At 54.3% G+C, this 21,722-nt stretch overlaps 8 non-coding genes across 8 annotated transcripts; all 8 read left to right on the top strand.

The window, feature by feature from the left end:
- The first annotated feature begins 2,287 nt into the window (after window positions 1–2,287).
- LOC130847369 (small nucleolar RNA SNORD115) lies at window positions 2,288–2,368 on the top strand. Its single transcript, XR_009052134.1, has one exon. It is a non-coding gene; the product is annotated as a small nucleolar RNA SNORD115 (small nucleolar RNA).
- Window positions 2,369–4,874: 2,506 nt separating this feature from the next.
- LOC130847368 (small nucleolar RNA SNORD115) lies at window positions 4,875–4,955 on the top strand. The gene has a single exon (XR_009052133.1). It is a non-coding gene; the product is annotated as a small nucleolar RNA SNORD115 (small nucleolar RNA).
- Window positions 4,956–7,461: 2,506 nt separating this feature from the next.
- LOC130847367 (small nucleolar RNA SNORD115) lies at window positions 7,462–7,542 on the top strand. The gene has a single exon (XR_009052132.1). It is a non-coding gene; the product is annotated as a small nucleolar RNA SNORD115 (small nucleolar RNA).
- Window positions 7,543–10,048: 2,506 nt separating this feature from the next.
- LOC130847366 (small nucleolar RNA SNORD115) lies at window positions 10,049–10,129 on the top strand. The gene has a single exon (XR_009052131.1). It is a non-coding gene; the product is annotated as a small nucleolar RNA SNORD115 (small nucleolar RNA).
- A 2,506-nt stretch (window positions 10,130–12,635) lies between these two features.
- LOC130847365 (small nucleolar RNA SNORD115) lies at window positions 12,636–12,716 on the top strand. Its single transcript, XR_009052130.1, has one exon. It is a non-coding gene; the product is annotated as a small nucleolar RNA SNORD115 (small nucleolar RNA).
- A 2,506-nt stretch (window positions 12,717–15,222) lies between these two features.
- Window positions 15,223–15,303, top strand: LOC130847364 (small nucleolar RNA SNORD115). Its single transcript, XR_009052129.1, has one exon. It is a non-coding gene; the product is annotated as a small nucleolar RNA SNORD115 (small nucleolar RNA).
- A 2,506-nt stretch (window positions 15,304–17,809) lies between these two features.
- Window positions 17,810–17,890, top strand: LOC130847363 (small nucleolar RNA SNORD115). Its single transcript, XR_009052128.1, has one exon. It is a non-coding gene; the product is annotated as a small nucleolar RNA SNORD115 (small nucleolar RNA).
- A 2,505-nt stretch (window positions 17,891–20,395) lies between these two features.
- LOC130847362 (small nucleolar RNA SNORD115) lies at window positions 20,396–20,476 on the top strand. The gene has a single exon (XR_009052127.1). It is a non-coding gene; the product is annotated as a small nucleolar RNA SNORD115 (small nucleolar RNA).
- Window positions 20,477–21,722: the final 1,246 nt, after the last annotated feature.

The following is a 21,722-nucleotide window of genomic DNA, read 5'->3' as shown; positions in this document are numbered from 1 at the left end:
GAAGCCATGGGTGGAGTCTTTCCTTAAGCCTTTCTGCTTTGAATTTTGTGTTTCAGGCCAAGCCTTGGAATGGACTCACCACAGCCAGAATGTTCCGCAGTGAGTGGCTCTTTTGGTTGCTACTGATAGGCCCCAGAGAATTTTGAACTATGGGCTGGCTGCCCTCACAGCAGGCAGTACAGGGTAGTCTTTTGGCAACCTCCTGCCTACCAAGGAGGAATGTCTGCTGCTGCCCCAAATTTATGGGCTCACATCTGGTGCACTCACATGCCTTCATTAGAGCTGTATTCTAGTCAGAGAGCACATCGAGGCAGTGTTTTCTTCCTTGGCCCCAGGCGGAACATCTCTAGAGACCTCTGTGCACCTAGCGCCAGAGTATGATCACCCACTGAGGGAATGGTCCCTTGTGGTGTGCGCTTTATGGCTTCCCAAAACCTGTCAGTAGGGAAGGCTCATGCCCCCTGCCTAGAGATGGTGAGAGGCAGGCAGGAGCCCATCCTCAGGTGCTTGGAGGCAGGATGCTGCTGGTTATTTCAAGGGCTGGAAGCCATGCCGTGGTCTTCAATGGGGTTGTGCCAGGACTCTGTGAGGGATCATGGTGCTTTGTTGGAGCCACTTGATCCGAATGGGGCCTCTGATGGGGTCTGCATGCATACACAGGACCATAGCTTCTCCTGGGTTGGTCGTCCTCTCCGGAAGCCACTGGTTTGTCAGAGAGCCCCCTCCAGAGGAGAAAAGGCTTCTGGGTGTCCATTCCCCCATGAAGGCTTTGCAGAGCCCTTGGGCATCCCGTTATCATGTCCATCGTGAGGCCCTGTTGACCTGAAGGGGAGGGGTGGTCCCGGGATGTGGGCTGAGGAGGGCGTAGCTGCATGGCTGTTGTTTGGTGGCCTTGCACGGGCCACAGTAGGGAATGCTGCCACAGAAGAAATTGGCCCTGTTTGGGAATCTCTGTGGTCCCCAAGGAGGAATGCTTGACATGGCTCCCCATCCACCAGATTGGAATGCAGGCCTTGAAATTCAACTCGATTGACCTGAAGTGTAGTAAGACTGACCATGGAGGCACCATTTCATGACGTGTTGCCCTGGGGAGCAACCACGCAGATCTCTGTGCATGTCGAGGCAGAGCACGAGGATGGACTGAGCTTATGGTCAGTTGTGGGGTGTGCTTGAGTGACTTCCAAGAAGTGTTGGTTGGGAGGATGTGGGGCCAGGCCTGGAGGTGGGGAGAGGCAACAAGGACCCTTGATCAGGGACTTGGCAGCTAGATGCTCTTGGCTCTTGTGAGAGCTGAAGGGCTGGTCCCTTGCTGGAATGGGGTTTCCCAGGTCTCTGTGAGGGATCATGGGCCCTCAGATAGGCCAGTTTTCTCAGACAGGCCCTTTCATGGGTTCTGCATACAGATACAGGCCTGTGGCATCTCTTGGGCTGGCCTTCCTCTACGGGAGCCACTGCCTACCAAGAGAGCTCCCTCCAGCTCCTGTGAATGTCCACTGTGTGGGACATAAAGGCCTCATTGTCTGGGTGTTGTGCACATGGACAAGCCGAGTGTGACATCGGCCAGCACACGCTTGCCCACACCAGGGTCGGGCCCAGAGGAATGTCTCCATTCCCCCCAGAAACACCCCCAGTGTTTTCCCCACCAAGCAGACCTGGTGCCAGGCCTTGTGCTGCCTGGAGGATCCATGAGGCTAGTCCTTCCCTGGGGAGACATATACGTACTGGTTATTTCATCTGCCCCTGACACAGTATTAAGGTACATAAGATGGCATTGATCCACCTGTCCACTCATGCCTTCATCTTTGTAAGTATGGATGGATGGAGGGAGTGAGCCAAGGACGAGGGTCAAAGGGGAGGGAGCTAGAGCATTCTGGAGGAAGGGAGGCAGGAAGGAAGCTATGTAGGGAGCTGTTTGTATGCGTTTCAGCTATGTGTTCCTGTCTCTGCGTGGAGGTACATTTGGGCCCTATGTTCCTGGATGTATTGCTGCAGGTATTTCTTGTAGCATCATTCGATGCATGAGCGTGTGGCACACACGTGCCCCAATGCATCTAGCATGGAGTTGGAGTTCTCACAGCTGTCCTTCTCACCTCTTGGCAGCCATCGTCCCCAGAGAAATGAAGATCTGTGTTTGGCCTATGTTCCCTAGGGCAATCACCATGAGCCTTGGCCCAGCACGTGGATTCGACAGAATGGCACATCCCTTCAGGCATCCTTCTTTCCAGGAAGCATCTGAGGTAAGACTTCACATGTGACATGGCGCAGGTGAATGAAGAGGGCCTCAGTTGGGTCGATGATGAGAACTCATATGGTCCTGAAGAGAGCTGATGACCAAAAAATCATGCTCAATAGGATTACGCTGAGGCCTAACAGAGGGATCCAGGGGCAGGATGGCCTGCATTGTTGGTCCATTGCAGAGCCCTGGGTGTGGGTGTGGTTGTGGGTTTGGGTGTGGGTGTTGGAGCAGCCTCTCGCTCGAGGAAATCCCTTGAGACTCCTCCCAGTGTAGATGGCTTCCACATATCCAAGATGTGTTGCCACCTTTGGTTTTCTATCCTGCTCCATAGTGCCAGGGCCCACATGTTCTGAAGCCATGGGTGGAGTCTTTCCTTAAGCCTTTCTGCTTTGAATTTTGTGTTTCAGGCCAAGCCTTGGAATGGACTCACCACAGCCAGAATGTTCCGCAGTGAGTGGCTCTTTTGGTTGCTACTGATAGGCCCCAGAGAATTTTGAACTATGGGCTGGCTGCCCTCACAGCAGGCAGTACAGGGTAGTCTTTTGGCAACCTCCTGCCTACCAAGGAGGAATGTCTGCTGCTGCCCCAAATTTATGGGCTCACATCTGGTGCACTCACATGCCTTCATTAGAGCTGTATTCTAGTCAGAGAGCACATCGAGGCAGTGTTTTCTTCCTTGGCCCCAGGCGGAACATCTCTAGAGACCTCTGTGCACCTAGCGCCAGAGTATGATCACCCACTGAGGGAATGGTCCCTTGTGGTGTGTGCTTTATGGCTTCCCAAAACCTGTCAGTAGGGAAGGCTCATGCCCCCTGCCTAGAGATGGTGAGAGGCAGGCAGGAGCCCATCCTCAGGTGCTTGGAGGCAGGATGCTGCTGGTTATTTCAAGGGCTGGAAGCCATGCCGTGGTCTTCAATGGGGTTGTGCCAGGACTCTGTGAGGGATCATGGTGCTTTGTTGGAGCCACTTGATCCGAATGGGGCCTCTGATGGGGTCTGCATGCATACACAGGACCATAGCTTCTCCTGGGTTGGTCGTCCTCTCCGGAAGCCACTGGTTTGTCAGAGAGCCCCCTCCAGAGGAGAAAAGGCTTCTGGGTGTCCATTCCCCCATGAAGGCTTTGCAGAGCCCTTGGGCATCCCGTTATCATGTCCATCGTGAGGCCCTGTTGACCTGAAGGGGAGGGGTGGTCCCGGGATGTGGGCTGAGGAGGGCGTAGCTGCATGGCTGTTGTTTGGTGGCCTTGCACGGGCCACAGTAGGGAATGCTGCCACAGAAGAAATTGGCCCTGTTTGGGAATCTCTGTGGTCCCCAAGGAGGAATGCTTGACATGGCTCCCCATCCACCAGATTGGAATGCAGGCCTTGAAATTCAACTCGATTGACCTGAAGTGTAGTAAGACTGACCATGGAGGCACCATTTCATGACGTGTTGCCCTGGGGAGCAACCACGCAGATCTCTGTGCATGTCGAGGCAGAGCACGAGGATGGACTGAGCTTATGGTCAGTTGTGGGGTGTGCTTGAGTGACTTCCAAGAAGTGTTGGTTGGGAGGATGTGGGGCCAGGCCTGGAGGTGGGGAGAGGCAACAAGGACCCTTGATCAGGGACTTGGCAGCTAGATGCTCTTGGCTCTTGTGAGAGCTGAAGGGCTGGTCCCTTGCTGGAATGGGGTTTCCCAGGTCTCTGTGAGGGATCATGGGCCCTCAGATAGGCCAGTTTTCTCAGACAGGCCCTTTCATGGGTTCTGCATACAGATACAGGCCTGTGGCATCTCTTGGGCTGGCCTTCCTCTACGGGAGCCACTGCCTACCAAGAGAGCTCCCTCCAGCTCCTGTGAATGTCCACTGTGTGGGACATAAAGGCCTCATTGTCTGGGTGTTGTGCACATGGACAAGCCGAGTGTGACATCGGCCAGCACACGCTTGCCCACACCAGGGTCGGGCCCAGAGGAATGTCTCCATTCCCCCCAGAAACACCCCCAGTGTTTTCCCCACCAAGCAGACCTGGTGCCAGGCCTTGTGCTGCCTGGAGGATCCATGAGGCTAGTCCTTCCCTGGGGAGACATATACGTACTGGTTATTTCATCTGCCCCTGACACAGTATTAAGGTACATAAGATGGCATTGATCCACCTGTCCACTCATGCCTTCATCTTTGTAAGTATGGATGGATGGAGGGAGTGAGCCAAGGACGAGGGTCAAAGGGGAGGGAGCTAGAGCATTCTGGAGGAAGGGAGGCAGGAAGGAAGCTATGTAGGGAGCTGTTTGTATGCGTTTCAGCTATGTGTTCCTGTCTCTGCGTGGAGGTACATTTGGGCCCTATGTTCCTGGATGTATTGCTGCAGGTATTTCTTGTAGCATCATTCGATGCATGAGCGTGTGGCACACACGTGCCCCAATGCATCTAGCATGGAGTTGGAGTTCTCACAGCTGTCCTTCTCACCTCTTGGCAGCCATCGTCCCCAGAGAAATGAAGATCTGTGTTTGGCCTATGTTCCCTAGGGCAATCACCATGAGCCTTGGCCCAGCACGTGGATTCGACAGAATGGCACATCCCTTCAGGCATCCTTCTTTCCAGGAAGCATCTGAGGTAAGCCTTCACATGTGGCAGGGCGCAGGTGAGTGAGGAGGGCCTCAGTTGGGTCGATGATGAGAACTCATATGGTCCTGAAGAGAGCTGATGACCAAAAAATCATGCTCAATAGGATTACGCTGAGGCCTAACAGAGGGATCCAGGGGCAGGATGGCCTGCATTTTTGGTCCATTGCAGAGCCCTGGGTGTGGGTGTGTGTGTGGGTTTGGGTGTGGGTGTTGGAGCAGCCTCTCGCTCGAGGAAATCCCTTGAGACTCCTCCCAGTGTAGATGGCTTCCACATATCCAAGATGTGTTGCCACCTTTGGTTTTCTATCCTGCTCCATAGTGCCAGGGCCCACATGTTCTGAAGCCATGGGTGGAGTCTTTCCTTAAGCCTTTCTGCTTTGAATTTTGTGTTTCAGGCCAAGCCTTGGAATGGACTCACCACAGCCAGAATGTTCCGCAGTGAGTGGCTCTTTTGGTTGCTACTGATAGGCCCCAGAGAATTTTGAACTATGGGCTGGCCGCCCTCACAGCAGGCAGTACAGGGTAGTCTTTTGGCAACCTCCTGCCTACCAAGGAGGAATGTCTGCTGCTGCCCCAAATGTATGGGCTCACATCTGGTGCACTCACATGCCTTCATTAGAGCTGTATTCTAGTCAGAGAGCACATCGAGGCAGTGTTTTCTTCCTTGGCCCCAGGCGGAACATCTCTAGAGACCTCTGTGCACCTAGCGCCAGAGTATGATCACCCACTGAGGGAATGGTCCCTTGTGGTGTGTGCTTTATGGCTTCCCAAAACCTGTCAGTAGGGAAGGCTCATGCCCCCTGCCTAGAGATGGTGAGAGGCAGGCAGGAGCCCATCCTCAGGTGCTTGGAGGCAGGATGCTGCTGGTTATTTCAAGGGCTGGAAGCCATGCTGTGGTCTTCAATGGGGTTGTGCCAGGACTCTGTGAGGGATCATGGTGCTTTGTTGGAGCCACTTGATCCGAATGGGGCCTCTGATGGGGTCTGTATGCATACACAGGACCATAGCTTCTCCTGGGTTGGTCGTCCTCTCCGGAAGCCACTGGTTTGTCAGAGAGCCCCCTCCAGAGGAGAAAAGGCTTCTGGGTGTCCATTCCCCCATGAAGGCTTTGCAGAGCCCTTGGGCATCCCGTTATCATGTCCATCGTGAGGCCCTGTTGACCTGAAGGGGAGGGGTGGTCCCTGGATGTGGGCTGAGGAGGGCGTAGCTGCATGGCTGTTGTTTGGTGGCCTTGCACGGGCCACAGTAGGGAATGCTGCCACAGAAGAAATTGGCCCTGTTTGGGAATCTCTGTGGTCCCCAAGGAGGAATGCTTGACATGGCTCCCCATCCACCAGATCGGAATGCAGGCCTTGAAATTCAACTCGATTGACCTGAAGTGTGGTAAGACTGACCATGGAGGCACCATTTCATGACGTGTTGCCCTGGGGAGCAACCACGCAGATCTCTGTGCATGTCGAGGCAGAGCACGAGGATGGACTGAGCTTATGGTCAGTTGTGGGGTGTGCTTGAGTGACTTCCAAGAAGTGTTGGTTGGGAGGATGTGGGGCCAGGCCTGGAGGTGGTGAGAGGCAACAAGGACCCTTCATCAGGGACTTGGCAGCTAGATGCTCTTGGCTCTTGTGAGAGCTGAAGGGCTGGTCCCTTGCTGGAATGGGGTTTCCCAGGTCTCTGTGAGGGATCATGGGCCCTCAGATAGGCCAGTTTACTCAGACAGGCCCTTTCATGGGTTCTGCATACAGATACAGGCCTGTGGCATCTCTTGGGCTGGCCTTCCTCTACGGGAGCCACTGCCTACCAAGAGAGCTCCCTCCAGCTCCTGTGAATGTCCACTGTGTGGGACATAAAGGCCTCATTGTCTGGGTGTTGTGCACATGGACAAGCCGAGTGTGACATCGGCCAGCACACGCTTGCCCACACCAGGGTCGGGCCCAGAGGAATGTCTCCATTCCCCCCAGAAACACCCCCAGTGTTTTCCCCACCAAGCAGACCTGGTGCCAGGCCTTGTGCTGCCTGGAGGATCCATGAGGCTAGTCCTTCCCTGGGGAGACATATACGTACTGGTTATTTCATCTGCCCCTGACACAGTATTAAGGTACATAAGATGGCATTGATCCACCTGTCCGCTCATGCCTTCATCTTTGTAAGTATGGATGGATGGAGGGAGTGAGCCAAGGACGAGGGTCAAAGGGGAGGGAGCTAGAGCATTCTGGAGGAAGGGAGGCAGGAAGGAAGCTATGTAGGGAGCTGTTTGTATGCGTTTCAGCTATGTGTTCCTGTCTCTGCGTGGAGGTACATTTGGGCCCTATGTTCCTGGATGTATTGCTGCAGGTATTTCTTGTAGCATCATTCGATGCATGAGCGTGTGGCACACACGTGCCCCAATGCATCTAGCATGGAGTTGGAGTTCTCACAGCTGTCCTTCTCACCTCTTGGCAGCCATCGTCCCCAGAGAAATGAAGATCTGTGTTTGGCCTATGTTCCCTAGGGCAATCACCATGAGCCTTGGCCCAGCACGTGGATTCGACAGAATGGCACATCCCTTCAGGCATCCTTCTTTCCAGGAAGCATCTGAGGTAAGCCTTCACATGTGACAGGGCGCAGGTGAATGAAGAGGGCCTCAGTTGGGTCGATGATGAGAACTCATATGGTCCTGAAGAGAGCTGATGACCAAAAAATCATGCTCAATAGGATTACGCTGAGGCCTAACAGAGGGATCCAGGGGCAGGATGGCCTGCATTGTTGGTCCATTGCAGAGCCCTGGGTGTGGGTGTGGTTGTGGGTTTGGGTGTGGGTGTTGGAGCAGCCTCTCGCTCGAGGAAATCCCTTGAGACTCCTCCCAGTGTAGATGGCTTCCACATATCCAAGATGTGTTGCCACCTTTGGTTTTCTATCCTGCTCCATAGTGCCAGGGCCCACATGTTCTGAAGCCATGGGTGGAGTCTTTCCTTAAGCCTTTCTGCTTTGAATTTTGTGTTTCAGGCCAAGCCTTGGAATGGACTCACCACAGCCAGAATGTTCCGCAGTGAGTGGCTCTTTTGGTTGCTACTGATAGGCCCCAGAGAATTTTGAACTATGGGCTGGCTGCCCTCACAGCAGGCAGTACAGGGTAGTCTTTTGGCAACCTCCTGCCTACCAAGGAGGAATGTCTGCTGCTGCCCCAAATTTATGGGCTCACATCTGGTGCACTCACATGCCTTCATTAGAGCTGTATTCTAGTCAGAGAGCACATCGAGGCAGTGTTTTCTTCCTTGGCCCCAGGCGGAACATCTCTAGAGACCTCTGTGCACCTAGCGCCAGAGTATGATCACCCACTGAGGGAATGGTCCCTTGTGGTGTGTGCTTTATGGCTTCCCAAAACCTGTCAGTAGGGAAGGCTCATGCCCCCTGCCTAGAGATGGTGAGAGGCAGGCAGGAGCCCATCCTCAGGTGCTTGGAGGCAGGATGCTGCTGGTTATTTCAAGGGCTGGAAGCCATGCCGTGGTCTTCAATGGGGTTGTGCCAGGACTCTGTGAGGGATCATGGTGCTTTGTTGGAGCCACTTGATCCGAATGGGGCCTCTGATGGGGTCTGCATGCATACACAGGACCATAGCTTCTCCTGGGTTGGTCGTCCTCTCCGGAAGCCACTGGTTTGTCAGAGAGCCCCCTCCAGAGGAGAAAAGGCTTCTGGGTGTCCATTCCCCCATGAAGGCTTTGCAGAGCCCTTGGGCATCCCGTTATCATGTCCATCGTGAGGCCCTGTTGACCTGAAGGGGAGGGGTGGTCCCGGGATGTGGGCTGAGGAGGGCGTAGCTGCATGGCTGTTGTTTGGTGGCCTTGCACGGGCCACAGTAGGGAATGCTGCCACAGAAGAAATTGGCCCTGTTTGGGAATCTCTGTGGTCCCCAAGGAGGAATGCTTGACATGGCTCCCCATCCACCAGATTGGAATGCAGGCCTTGAAATTCAACTCGATTGACCTGAAGTGTAGTAAGACTGACCATGGAGGCACCATTTCATGACGTGTTGCCCTGGGGAGCAACCACGCAGATCTCTGTGCATGTCGAGGCAGAGCACGAGGATGGACTGAGCTTATGGTCAGTTGTGGGGTGTGCTTGAGTGACTTCCAAGAAGTGTTGGTTGGGAGGATGTGGGGCCAGGCCTGGAGGTGGGGAGAGGCAACAAGGACCCTTGATCAGGGACTTGGCAGCTAGATGCTCTTGGCTCTTGTGAGAGCTGAAGGGCTGGTCCCTTGCTGGTATGGGGTTTCCCAGGTCTCTGTGAGGGATCATGGGCCCTCAGATAGGCCAGTTTTCTCAGACAGGCCCTTTCATGGGTTCTGCATACAGATACAGGCCTGTGGCATCTCTTGGGCTGGCCTTCCTCTACGGGAGCCACTGCCTACCAAGAGAGCTCCCTCCAGCTCCTGTGAATGTCCACTGTGTGGGACATAAAGGCCTCATTGTCTGGGTGTTGTGCACATGGACAAGCCGAGTGTGACATCGGCCAGCACACGCTTGCCCACACCAGGGTCGGGCCCAGAGGAATGTCTCCATTCCCCCCAGAAACACCCCCAGTGTTTTCTCCGCCAAGCAGACCTGGTGCCAGGCCTTGTGCTGCCTGGAGGATCCATGAGGCTAGTCCTTCCCTGGGGAGACATATACGTACTGGTTATTTCATCTGCCCCTGACACAGTATTAAGGTACATAAGATGGCATTGATCCACCTGTCCACTCATGCCTTCATCTTTGTAAGTATGGATGGATGGAGGGAGTGAGCCAAGGACGAGGGTCAAAGGGGAGGGAGCTAGAGCATTCTGGAGGAAGGGAGGCAGGAAGGAAGCTATGTAGGGAGCTGTTTGTATGCGTTTCAGCTATGTGTTCCTGTCTCTGCGTGGAGGTACATTTGGGCCCTATGTTCCTGGATGTATTGCTGCAGGTATTTCTTGTAGCATCATTCGATGCATGAGCGTGTGGCACACACGTCCCCCAATGCATCTAGCATGGAGTTGGAGTTCTCACAGCTGTCCTTCTCACCTCTTGGCAGCCATCGTCCCCAGAGAAATGAAGATCTGTGTTTGGCCTATGTTCCCTAGGGCAATCACCATGAGCCTTGGCCCAGCACGTGGATTCGACAGAATGGCACATCCCTTCAGGCATCCTTCTTTCCAGGAAGCATCTGAGGTAAGCCTTCACATGTGGCAGGGCGCAGGTGAGTGAGGAGGGCCTCAGTTGGGTCGATGATGAGAACTCATATGGTCCTGAAGAGAGCTGATGACCAAAAAATCATGCTCAATAGGATTACGCTGAGGCCTAACAGAGGGATCCAGGGGCAGGATGGCCTGCATTTTTGGTCCATTGCAGAGCCCTGGGTGTGGGTGTGTGTGTGGGTTTGGGTGTGGGTGTTGGAGCAGCCTCTCACTCGAGGAAATCCCTTGAGACTCCTCCCAGTGTAGATGGCTTCCACATATCCAAGATGTGTTGCCACCTTTGGTTTTCTATCCTGCTCCATAGTGCCAGGGCCCACATGTTCTGAAGCCATGGGTGGAGTCTTTCCTTAAGCCTTTCTGCTTTGAATTTTGTGTTTCAGGCCAAGCCTTGGAATGGACTCACCACAGCCAGAATGTTCCGCAGTGAGTGGCTCTTTTGGTTGCTACTGATAGGCCCCAGAGAATTTTGAACTATGGGCTGGCCGCCCTCACAGCAGGCAGTACAGGGTAGTCTTTTGGCAACCTCCTGCCTACCAAGGAGGAATGTCTGCTGCTGCCCCAAATTTATGGGCTCACATCTGGTGCACTCACATGCCTTCATTAGAGCTGTATTCTAGTCAGAGAGCACATCGAGGCAGTGTTTTCTTCCTTGGCCCCAGGGGGAACATCTCTAGAGACCTCTGTGCACCTAGCGCCAGAGTATGATCACCAACTGAGGGAATGGTCCCTTGTGGTGTGTGCTTTATGGCTTCCCAAAACCTGTCAGTAGGGAAGGCTCATGCCCCCTGCCTAGAGATGGTGAGAGGCAGGCAGGAGCCCATCCTCAGGTGCTTGGAGGCAGGATGCTGCTGGTTATTTCAAGGGCTGGAAGCCATGCTGTGGTCTTCAATGGGGTTGTGCCAGGACTCTGTGAGGGATCATGGTGCTTTGTTGGAGCCACTTGATCCGAATGGGGCCTCTGATGGGGTCTGTATGCATACACAGGACCATAGCTTCTCCTGGGTTGGTCGTCCTCTCCGGAAGCCACTGGTTTGTCAGAGAGCCCCCTCCAGAGGAGAAAAGGCTTCTGGGTGTCCATTCCCCCATGAAGGCTTTGCAGAGCCCTTGGGCATCCCGTTATCATGTCCATCGTGAGGCCCTGTTGACCTGAAGGGGAGGGGTGGTCCCGGGATGTGGGCTGAGGAGGGCGTAGCTGCATGGCTGTTGTTTGGTGGCCTTGCACGGGCCACAGTAGGGAATGCTGCCACAGAAGAAATTGGCCCTGTTTGGGAATCTCTGTGGTCCCCAAGGAGGAATGCTTGACATGGCTCCCCATCCACCAGATTGGAATGCAGGCCTTGAAATTCAACTCGATTGACCTGAAGTGTAGTAAGACTGACCATGGAGGCACCATTTCATGACGTGTTGCCCTGGGGAGCAACCACGCAGATCTCTGTGCATGTCGAGGCAGAGCACGAGGATGGACTGAGCTTATGGTCAGTTGTGGGGTGTGCTTGAGTGACTTCCAAGAAGTGTTGGTTGGGAGGATGTGGGGCCAGGCCTGGAGGTGGGGAGAGGCAACAAGGACCCTTGATCAGGGACTTGGCAGCTAGATGCTCTTGGCTCTTGTGAGAGCTGAAGGGCTGGTCCCTTGCTGGAATGGGGTTTCCCAGGTCTCTGTGAGGGATCATGGGCCCTCAGATAGGCCAGTTTTCTCAGACAGGCCCTTTCATGGGTTCTGCATACAGATACAGGCCTGTGGCATCTCTTGGGCTGGCCTTCCTCTACGGGAGCCACTGCCTACCAAGAGAGCTCCCTCCAGCTCCTGTGAATGTCCACTGTGTGGGACATAAAGGCCTCATTGTCTGGGTGTTGTGCACATGGACAAGCCGAGTGTGACATCGGCCAGCACACGCTTGCCCACACCAGGGTCGGGCCCAGAGGAATGTCTCCATTCCCCCCAGAAACACCCCCAGTGTTTTCCCCACCAAGCAGACCTGGTGCCAGGCCTTGTGCTGCCTGGAGGATCCATGAGGCTAGTCCTTCCCTGGGGAGACATATACGTACTGGTTATTTCATCTGCCCCTGACACAGTATTAAGGTACATAAGATGGCATTGATCCACCTGTCCACTCATGCCTTCATCTTTGTAAGTATGGATGGATGGAGGGAGTGAGCCAAGGACGAGGGTCAAAGGGGAGGGAGCTAGAGCATTCTGGAGGAAGGGAGGCAGGAAGGAAGCTATGTAGGGAGCTGTTTGTATGCGTTTCAGCTATGTGTTCCTGTCTCTGCGTGGAGGTACATTTGGGCCCTATGTTCCTGGATGTATTGCTGCAGGTATTTCTTGTAGCATCATTCGATGCATGAGCGTGTGGCACACACGTGCCCCAATGCATCTAGCATGGAGTTGGAGTTCTCACAGCTGTCCTTCTCACCTCTTGGCAGCCATCGTCCCCAGAGAAATGAAGATCTGTGTTTGGCCTATGTTCCCTAGGGCAATCACCATGAGCCTTGGCCCAGCACGTGGATTCGACAGAATGGCACATCCCTTCAGGCATCCTTCTTTCCAGGAAGCATCTGAGGTAAGCCTTCACATGTGACAGGGCGCAGGTGAATGAAGAGGGCCTCAGTTGGGTCGATGATGAGAACTCATATGGTCCTGAAGAGAGCTGATGACCAAAAAATCATGCTCAATAGGATTACGCTGAGGCCTAACAGAGGGATCCAGGGGCAGGATGGCCTGCATTGTTGGTCCATTGCAGAGCCCTGGGTGTGGGTGTGGTTGTGGGTTTGGGTGTGGGTGTTGGAGCAGCCTCTCGCTCGAGGAAATCCCTTGAGACTCCTCCCAGTGTAGATGGCTTCCACATATCCAAGATGTGTTGCCACCTTTGGTTTTCTATCCTGCTCCATAGTGCCAGGGCCCACATGTTCTGAAGCCATGGGTGGAGTCTTTCCTTAAGCCTTTCTGCTTTGAATTTTGTGTTTCAGGCCAAGCCTTGGAATGGACTCACCACAGCCAGAATGTTCCGCAGTGAGTGGCTCTTTTGGTTGCTACTGATAGGCCCCAGAGAATTTTGAACTATGGGCTGGCTGCCCTCACAGCAGGCAGTACAGGGTAGTCTTTTGGCAACCTCCTGCCTACCAAGGAGGAATGTCTGCTGCTGCCCCAAATTTATGGGCTCACATCTGGTGCACTCACATGCCTTCATTAGAGCTGTATTCTAGTCAGAGAGCACATCGAGGCAGTGTTTTCTTCCTTGGCCCCAGGCGGAACATCTCTAGAGACCTCTGTGCACCTAGCGCCAGAGTATGATCACCCACTGAGGGAATGGTCCCTTGTGGTGTGTGCTTTATGGCTTCCCAAAACCTGTCAGTAGGGAAGGCTCATGCCCCCTGCCTAGAGATGGTGAGAGGCAGGCAGGAGCCCATCCTCAGGTGCTTGGAGGCAGGATGCTGCTGGTTATTTCAAGGGCTGGAAGCCATGCCGTGGTCTTCAATGGGGTTGTGCCAGGACTCTGTGAGGGATCATGGTGCTTTGTTGGAGCCACTTGATCCGAATGGGGCCTCTGATGGGGTCTGCATGCATACACAGGACCATAGCTTCTCCTGGGTTGGTCGTCCTCTCCGGAAGCCACTGGTTTGTCAGAGAGCCCCCTCCAGAGGAGAAAAGGCTTCTGGGTGTCCATTCCCCCATGAAGGCTTTGCAGAGCCCTTGGGCATCCCGTTATCATGTCCATCGTGAGGCCCTGTTGACCTGAAGGGGAGGGGTGGTCCCGGGATGTGGGCTGAGGAGGGCGTAGCTGCATGGCTGTTGTTTGGTGGCCTTGCACGGGCCACAGTAGGGAATGCTGCCACAGAAGAAATTGGCCCTGTTTGGGAATCTCTGTGGTCCCCAAGGAGGAATGCTTGACATGGCTCCCCATCCACCAGATTGGAATGCAGGCCTTGAAATTCAACTCGATTGACCTGAAGTGTAGTAAGACTGACCATGGAGGCACCATTTCATGACGTGTTGCCCTGGGGAGCAACCACGCAGATCTCTGTGCATGTCGAGGCAGAGCACGAGGATGGACTGAGCTTATGGTCAGTTGTGGGGTGTGCTTGAGTGACTTCCAAGAAGTGTTGGTTGGGAGGATGTGGGGCCAGGCCTGGAGGTGGGGAGAGGCAACAAGGACCCTTCATCAGGGACTTGGCAGCTAGATGCTCTTGGCTCTTGTGAGAGCTGAAGGGCTGGTCCCTTGCTGGAATGGGGTTTCCCAGGTCTCTGTGAGGGATCATGGGCCCTCAGATAGGCCAGTTTTCTCAGACAGGCCCTTTCATGGGTTCTGCATACAGATACAGGCCTGTGGCATCTCTTGGGCTGGCCTTCCTCTACGGGAGCCACTGCCTACCAAGAGAGCTCCCTCCAGCTCCTGTGAATGTCCACTGTGTGGGACATAAAGGCCTCATTGTCTGGGTGTTGTGCACATGGACAAGCCGAGTGTGACATCGGCCAGCACACGCTTGCCCACACCAGGGTCGGGCCCAGAGGAATGTCTCCATTCCCCCCAGAAACACCCCCAGTGTTTTCCCCACCAAGCAGACCTGGTGCCAGGCCTTGTGCTGCCTGGAGGATCCATGAGGCTAGTCCTTCCCTGGGGAGACATATACGTACTGGTTATTTCATCTGCCCCTGACACAGTATTAAGGTACATAAGATGGCATTGATCCACCTGTCCACTCATGCCTTCATCTTTGTAAGTATGGATGGATGGAGGGAGTGAGCCAAGGACGAGGGTCAAAGGGGAGGGAGCTAGAGCATTCTGGAGGAAGGGAGGCAGGAAGGAAGCTATGTAGGGAGCTGTTTGTATGCGTTTCAGCTATGTGTTCCTGTCTCTGCGTGGAGGTACATTTGGGCCCTATGTTCCTGGATGTATTGCTGCAGGTATTTCTTGTAGCATCATTCGATGCATGAGCGTGTGGCACACACGTGCCCCAATGCATCTAGCATGGAGTTGGAGTTCTCACAGCTGTCCTTCTCACCTCTTGGCAGCCATCGTCCCCAGAGAAATGAAGATCTGTGTTTGGCCTATGTTCCCTAGGGCAATCACCATGAGCCTTGGCCCAGCACGTGGATTCGACAGAATGGCACATCCCTTCAGGCATCCTTCTTTCCAGGAAGCATCTGAGGTAAGCCTTCACATGTGGCAGGGCGCAGGTGAGTGAGGAGGGCCTCAGTTGGGTCGATGATGAGAACTCATATGGTCCTGAAGAGAGCTGATGACCAAAAAATCATGCTCAATAGGATTACGCTGAGGCCTAACAGAGGGATCCAGGGGCAGGATGGCCTGCATTTTTGGTCCATTGCAGAGCCCTGGGTGTGGGTGTGTGTGTGGGTTTGGGTGTGGGTGTTGGAGCAGCCTCTCGCTCGAGGAAATCCCTTGAGACTCCTCCCAGTGTAGATGGCTTCCACATAAACAAGATGTGTTGCCACCTTTGGTTTTCTATCCTGCTCCATAGTGCCAGGGCCCACATGTTCTGAAGCCATGGGTGGAGTCTTTCCTTAAGCCTTTCTGCTTTGAATTTTGTGTTTCAGGCCAAGCCTTGGAATGGACTCACCACAGCCAGAATGTTCCGCAGTGAGTGGCTCTTTTGGTTGCTACTGATAGGCCCCAGAGAATTTTGAACTATGGGCTGGCTGCCCTCACAGCAGGCAGTACAGGGTAGTCTTTTGGCAACCTCCTGCCTACCAAGGAGGAATGTCTGCTGCTGCCCCAAATTTATGGGCTCACATCTGGTGCACTCACATGCCTTCATTAGAGCTGTATTCTAGTCAGAGAGCACATCGAGGCAGTGTTTTCTTCCTTGGCCCCAGGCGGAACATCTCTAGAGACCTCTGTGCACCTAGCGCCAGAGTATGATCACCCACTGAGGGAATGGTCCCTTGTGGTGTGTGCTTTATGGCTTCCCAAAACCTGTCAGTAGGGAAGGCTCATGCCCCCTGCCTAGAGATGGTGAGAGGCAGGCAGGAGCCCATCCTCAGGTGCTTGGAGGCAGGATGCTGCTGGTTATTTCAAGGGCTGGAAGCCATGCTGTGGTCTTCAATGGGGTTGTGCCAGGACTCTGTGAGGGATCATGGTGCTTTGTTGGAGCCACTTGATCCGAATGGGGCCTCTGATGGGGTCTGTATGCATACACAGGACCATAGCTTCTCCTGGGTTGGTCGTCCTCTCCGGAAGCCACTGGTTTGTCAGAGAGCCCCCTCCAGAGGAGAAAAGGCTTCTGGGTGTCCATTCCCCCATGAAGGCTTTGCAGAGCCCTTGGGCATCCCGTTATCATGTCCATCGTGAGGCCCTGTTGACCTGAAGGGGAGGGGTGGTCCCTGGATGTGGGCTGAGGAGGGCGTAGCTGCATGGCTGTTGTTTGGTGGCCTTGCACGGGCCACAGTAGGGAATGCTGCCACAGAAGAAATTGGCCCTGTTTGGGAATCTCTGTGGTCCCCAAGGAGGAATGCTTGACATGGCTCCCCATCCACCAGATCGGAATGCAGGCCTTGAAATTCAACTCGATTGACCTGAAGTGTGGTAAGACTGACCATGGAGGCACCATTTCATGACGTGTTGCCCTGGGGAGCAACCACGCAGATCTCTGTGCATGTCGAGGCAGAGCACGAGGATGGACTGAGCTTATGGTCAGTTGTGGGGTGTGCTTGAGTGACTTCCAAGAAGTGTTGGTTGGGAGGATGTGGGGCCAGGCCTGGAGGTGGTGAGAGGCAACAAGGACCCTTGATCAGGGACTTGGCAGCTAGATGCTCTTGGCTCTTGTGAGAGCTGAAGGGCTGGTCCCTTGCTGGAATGGGGTTTCCCAGGTCTCTGTGAGGGATCATGGGCCCTCAGATAGGCCAGTTTACTCAGACAGGCCCTTTCATGGGTTCTGCATACAGATACAGGCCTGTGGCATCTCTTGGGCTGGCCTTCCTCTACGGGAGCCACTGCCTACCAAGAGAGCTCCCTCCAGCTCCTGTGAATGTCCACTGTGTGGGACATAAAGGCCTCATTGTCTGGGTGTTGTGCACATGGACAAGCCGAGTGTGACATCGGCCAGCACACGCTTGCCCACACCAGGGTCGGGCCCAGAGGAATGTCTCCATTCCCCCCAGAAACACCCCCAGTGTTTTCCCCACCAAGCAGACCTGGTGCCAGGCCTTGTGCTGCCTGGAGGATCCATGAGGCTAGTCCTTCCCTGGGGAGACATATACGTACTGGTTATTTCATCTGCCCCTGACACAGTATTAAGGTACATAAGATGGCATTGATCCACCTGTCCGCTCATGCCTTCATCTTTGTAAGTATGGATGGATGGAGGGAGTGAGCCAAGGACGAGGGTCAAAGGGGAGGGAGCTAGAGCATTCTGGAGGAAGGGAGGCAGGAAGGAAGCTATGTAGGGAGCTGTTTGTATGCGTTTCAGCTATGTGTTCCTGTCTCTGCGTGGAGGTACATTTGGGCCCTATGTTCCTGGATGTATTGCTGCAGGTATTTCTTGTAGCATCATTCGATGCATGAGCGTGTGGCACACACGTGCCCCAATGCATCTAGCATGGAGTTGGAGTTCTCACAGCTGTCCTTCTCACCTCTTGGCAGCCATCGTCCCCAGAGAAATGAAGATCTGTGTTTGGCCTATGTTCCCTAGGGCAATCACCATGAGCCTTGGCCCAGCACGTGGATTCGACAGAATGGCACATCCCTTCAGGCATCCTTCTTTCCAGGAAGCATCTGAGGTAAGCCTTCACATGTGACAGGGCGCAGGTGAATGAAGAGGGCCTCAGTTGGGTCGATGATGAGAACTCATATGGTCCTGAAGAGAGCTGATGACCAAAAAATCATGCTCAATAGGATTACGCTGAGGCCTAACAGAGGGATCCAGGGGCAGGATGGCCTGCATTGTTGGTCCATTGCAGAGCCCTGGGTGTGGGTGTGGTTGTGGGTTTGGGTGTGGGTGTTGGAGCAGCCTCTCGCTCGAGGAAATCCCTTGAGACTCCTCCCAGTGTAGATGGCTTCCACATATCCAAGATGTGTTGCCACCTTTGGTTTTCTATCCTGCTCCATAGTGCCAGGGCCCACATGTTCTGAAGCCATGGGTGGAGTCTTTCCTTAAGCCTTTCTGCTTTGAATTTTGTGTTTCAGGCCAAGCCTTGGAATGGACTCACCACAGCCAGAATGTTCCGCAGTGAGTGGCTCTTTTGGTTGCTACTGATAGGCCCCAGAGAATTTTGAACTATGGGCTGGCTGCCCTCACAGCAGGCAGTACAGGGTAGTCTTTTGGCAACCTCCTGCCTACCAAGGAGGAATGTCTGCTGCTGCCCCAAATTTATGGGCTCACATCTGGTGCACTCACATGCCTTCATTAGAGCTGTATTCTAGTCAGAGAGCACATCGAGGCAGTGTTTTCTTCCTTGGCCCCAGGCGGAACATCTCTAGAGACCTCTGTGCACCTAGCGCCAGAGTATGATCACCCACTGAGGGAATGGTCCCTTGTGGTGTGTGCTTTATGGCTTCCCAAAACCTGTCAGTAGGGAAGGCTCATGCCCCCTGCCTAGAGATGGTGAGAGGCAGGCAGGAGCCCATCCTCAGGTGCTTGGAGGCAGGATGCTGCTGGTTATTTCAAGGGCTGGAAGCCATGCCGTGGTCTTCAATGGGGTTGTGCCAGGACTCTGTGAGGGATCATGGTGCTTTGTTGGAGCCACTTGATCCGAATGGGGCCTCTGATGGGGTCTGCATGCATACACAGGACCATAGCTTCTCCTGGGTTGGTCGTCCTCTCCGGAAGCCACTGGTTTGTCAGAGAGCCCCCTCCAGAGGAGAAAAGGCTTCTGGGTGTCCATTCCCCCATGAAGGCTTTGCAGAGCCCTTGGGCATCCCGTTATCATGTCCATCGTGAGGCCCTGTTGACCTGAAGGGGAGGGGTGGTCCCGGGATGTGGGCTGAGGAGGGCGTAGCTGCATGGCTGTTGTTTGGTGGCCTTGCACGGGCCACAGTAGGGAATGCTGCCACAGAAGAAATTGGCCCTGTTTGGGAATCTCTGTGGTCCCCAAGGAGGAATGCTTGACATGGCTCCCCATCCACCAGATTGGAATGCAGGCCTTGAAATTCAACTCGATTGACCTGAAGTGTAGTAAGACTGACCATGGAGGCACCATTTCATGACGTGTTGCCCTGGGGAGCAACCACGCAGATCTCTGTGCATGTCGAGGCAGAGCACGAGGATGGACTGAGCTTATGGTCAGTTGTGGGGTGTGCTTGAGTGACTTCCAAGAAGTGTTGGTTGGGAGGATGTGGGGCCAGGCCTGGAGGTGGGGAGAGGCAACAAGGACCCTTCATCAGGGACTTGGCAGCTAGATGCTCTTGGCTCTTGTGAGAGCTGAAGGGCTGGTCCCTTGCTGGAATGGGGTTTCCCAGGTCTCTGTGAGGGATCATGGGCCCTCAGATAGGCCAGTTTTCTCAGACAGGCCCTTTCATGGGTTCTGCATACAGATACAGGCCTGTGGCATCTCTTGGGCTGGCCTTCCTCTACGGGAGCCACTGCCTACCAAGAGAGCTCCCTCCAGCTCCTGTGAATGTCCACTGTGTGGGACATAAAGGCCTCATTGTCTGGGTGTTGTGCACATGGACAAGCCGAGTGTGACATCGGCCAGCACACGCTTGCCCACACCAGGGTCGGGCCCAGAGGAATGTCTCCATTCCCCCCAGAAACACCCCCAGTGTTTTCCCCACCAAGCAGACCTGGTGCCAGGCCTTGTGCTGCCTGGAGGATCCATGAGGCTAGTCCTTCCCTGGGGAGACATATACGTACTGGTTATTTCATCTGCCCTGACACAGTATTAAGGTACATAAGATGGCATTGATCCACCTGTCCACTCATGCCTTCATCTTTGTAAGTATGGATGGATGGAGGGAGTGAGCCAAGGACGAGGGTCAAAGGGGAGGGAGCTAGAGCATTCTGGAGGAAGGGAGGCAGGAAGGAAGCTATGTAGGGAGCTGTTTGTATGCGTTTCAGCTATGTGTTCCTGTCTCTGCGTGGAGGTACATTTGGGCCCTATGTTCCTGGATGTATTGCTGCAGGTATTTCTTGTAGCATCATTCGATGCATGAGCGTGTGGCACACACGTGCCCCAATGCATCTAGCATGGAGTTGGAGTTCTCACAGCTGTCCTTCTCACCTCTTGGCAGCCATCGTCCCCAGAGAAATGAAGATCTGTGTTTGGCCTATGTTCCCTAGGGCAATCACCATGAGCCTTGGCCCAGCACGTGGATTCGACAGAATGGCACATCCCTTCAGGCATCCTTCTTTCCAGGAAGCATCTGAGGTAAGCCTTCACATGTGGCAGGGCGCAGGTGAGTGAGGAGGGCCTCAGTTGGGTCGATGATGAGAACTCATATGGTCCTGAAGAGAGCTGATGACCAAAAAATCATGCTCAATAGGATTACGCTGAGGCCTAACAGAGGGATCCAGGGGCAGGATGGCCTGCATTTTTGGTCCATTGCAGAGCCCTGGGTGTGGGTGTGTGTGTGGGTTTGGGTGTGGGTGTTGGAGCAGCCTCTCGCTCGAGGAAATCCCTTGAGACTCCTCCCAGTGTAGATGGCTTCCACATATCCAAGATGTGTTGCCACCTTTGGTTTTCTATCCTGCTCCATAGTGCCAGGGCCCACATGTTCTGAAGCCATGGGTGGAGTCTTTCCTTAAGCCTTTCTGCTTTGAATTTTGTGTTTCAGGCCAAGCCTTGGAATGGACTCACCACAGCCAGAATGTTCCGCAGTGAGTGGCTCTTTTGGTTGCTACTGATAGGCCCCAGAGAATTTTGAACTATGGGCTGGCCGCCCTCACAGCAGGCAGTACAGGGTAGTCTTTTGGCAACCTCCTGCCTACCAAGGAGGAATGTCTGCTGCTGCCCCAAATGTATGGGCTCACATCTGGTGCACTCACATGCCTTCATTAGAGCTGTATTCTAGTCAGAGAGCACATCGAGGCAGTGTTTTCTTCCTTGGCCCCAGGCGGAACATCTCTAGAGACCTCTGTGCACCTAGCGCCAGAGTATGATCACCCACTGAGGGAATGGTCCCTTGTGGTGTGTGCTTTATGGCTTCCCAAAACCTGTCAGTAGGGAAGGCTCATGCCCCCTGCCTAGAGATGGTGAGAGGCAGGCAGGAGCCCATCCTCAGGTGCTTGGAGGCAGGATGCTGCTGGTTATTTCAAGGGCTGGAAGCCATGCCGTGGTCTTCAATGGGGTTGTGCCAGGACTCTGTGAGGGATCATGGTGCTTTGTTGGAGCCACTTGATCCGAATGGGGCCTCTGATGGGGTCTGCATGCATACACAGGACCATAGCTTCTCCTGGGTTGGTCGTCCTCTCCGGAAGCCACTGGTTTGTCAGAGAGCCCCCTCCAGAGGAGAAAAGGCTTCTGGGTGTCCATTCCCCCATGAAGGCTTTGCAGAGCCCTTGGGCATCCCGTTATCATGTCCATCGTGAGGCCCTGTTGACATGAAGGGGAGGGGTGGTCCCGGGATGTGGGCTGAGGAGGGTGTAGCTGCATGGCTGTTGTTTAGTGGCCTTGCACGGCCACAGTAGGGAATGCTGCCACAGAAGAAATTGGCCCTGTTTGGGAATCTCTGTGGTCCCCAAGGAGGAATGCTTGACATGGCTCCCCATCCACCAGATCGGAATGCAGGCCTTGAAATTCAACTCG

Source organism: Hippopotamus amphibius, chromosome 2 (assembly GCF_030028045.1).
Source record: "Hippopotamus amphibius kiboko isolate mHipAmp2 chromosome 2, mHipAmp2.hap2, whole genome shotgun sequence".
Classification (NCBI taxonomy): domain Eukaryota; kingdom Metazoa; phylum Chordata; class Mammalia; order Artiodactyla; family Hippopotamidae; genus Hippopotamus; species Hippopotamus amphibius.
Note: the sequence above shows the minus strand (reverse complement) of the source record. Positions and strands in the feature narration are given on the sequence as shown.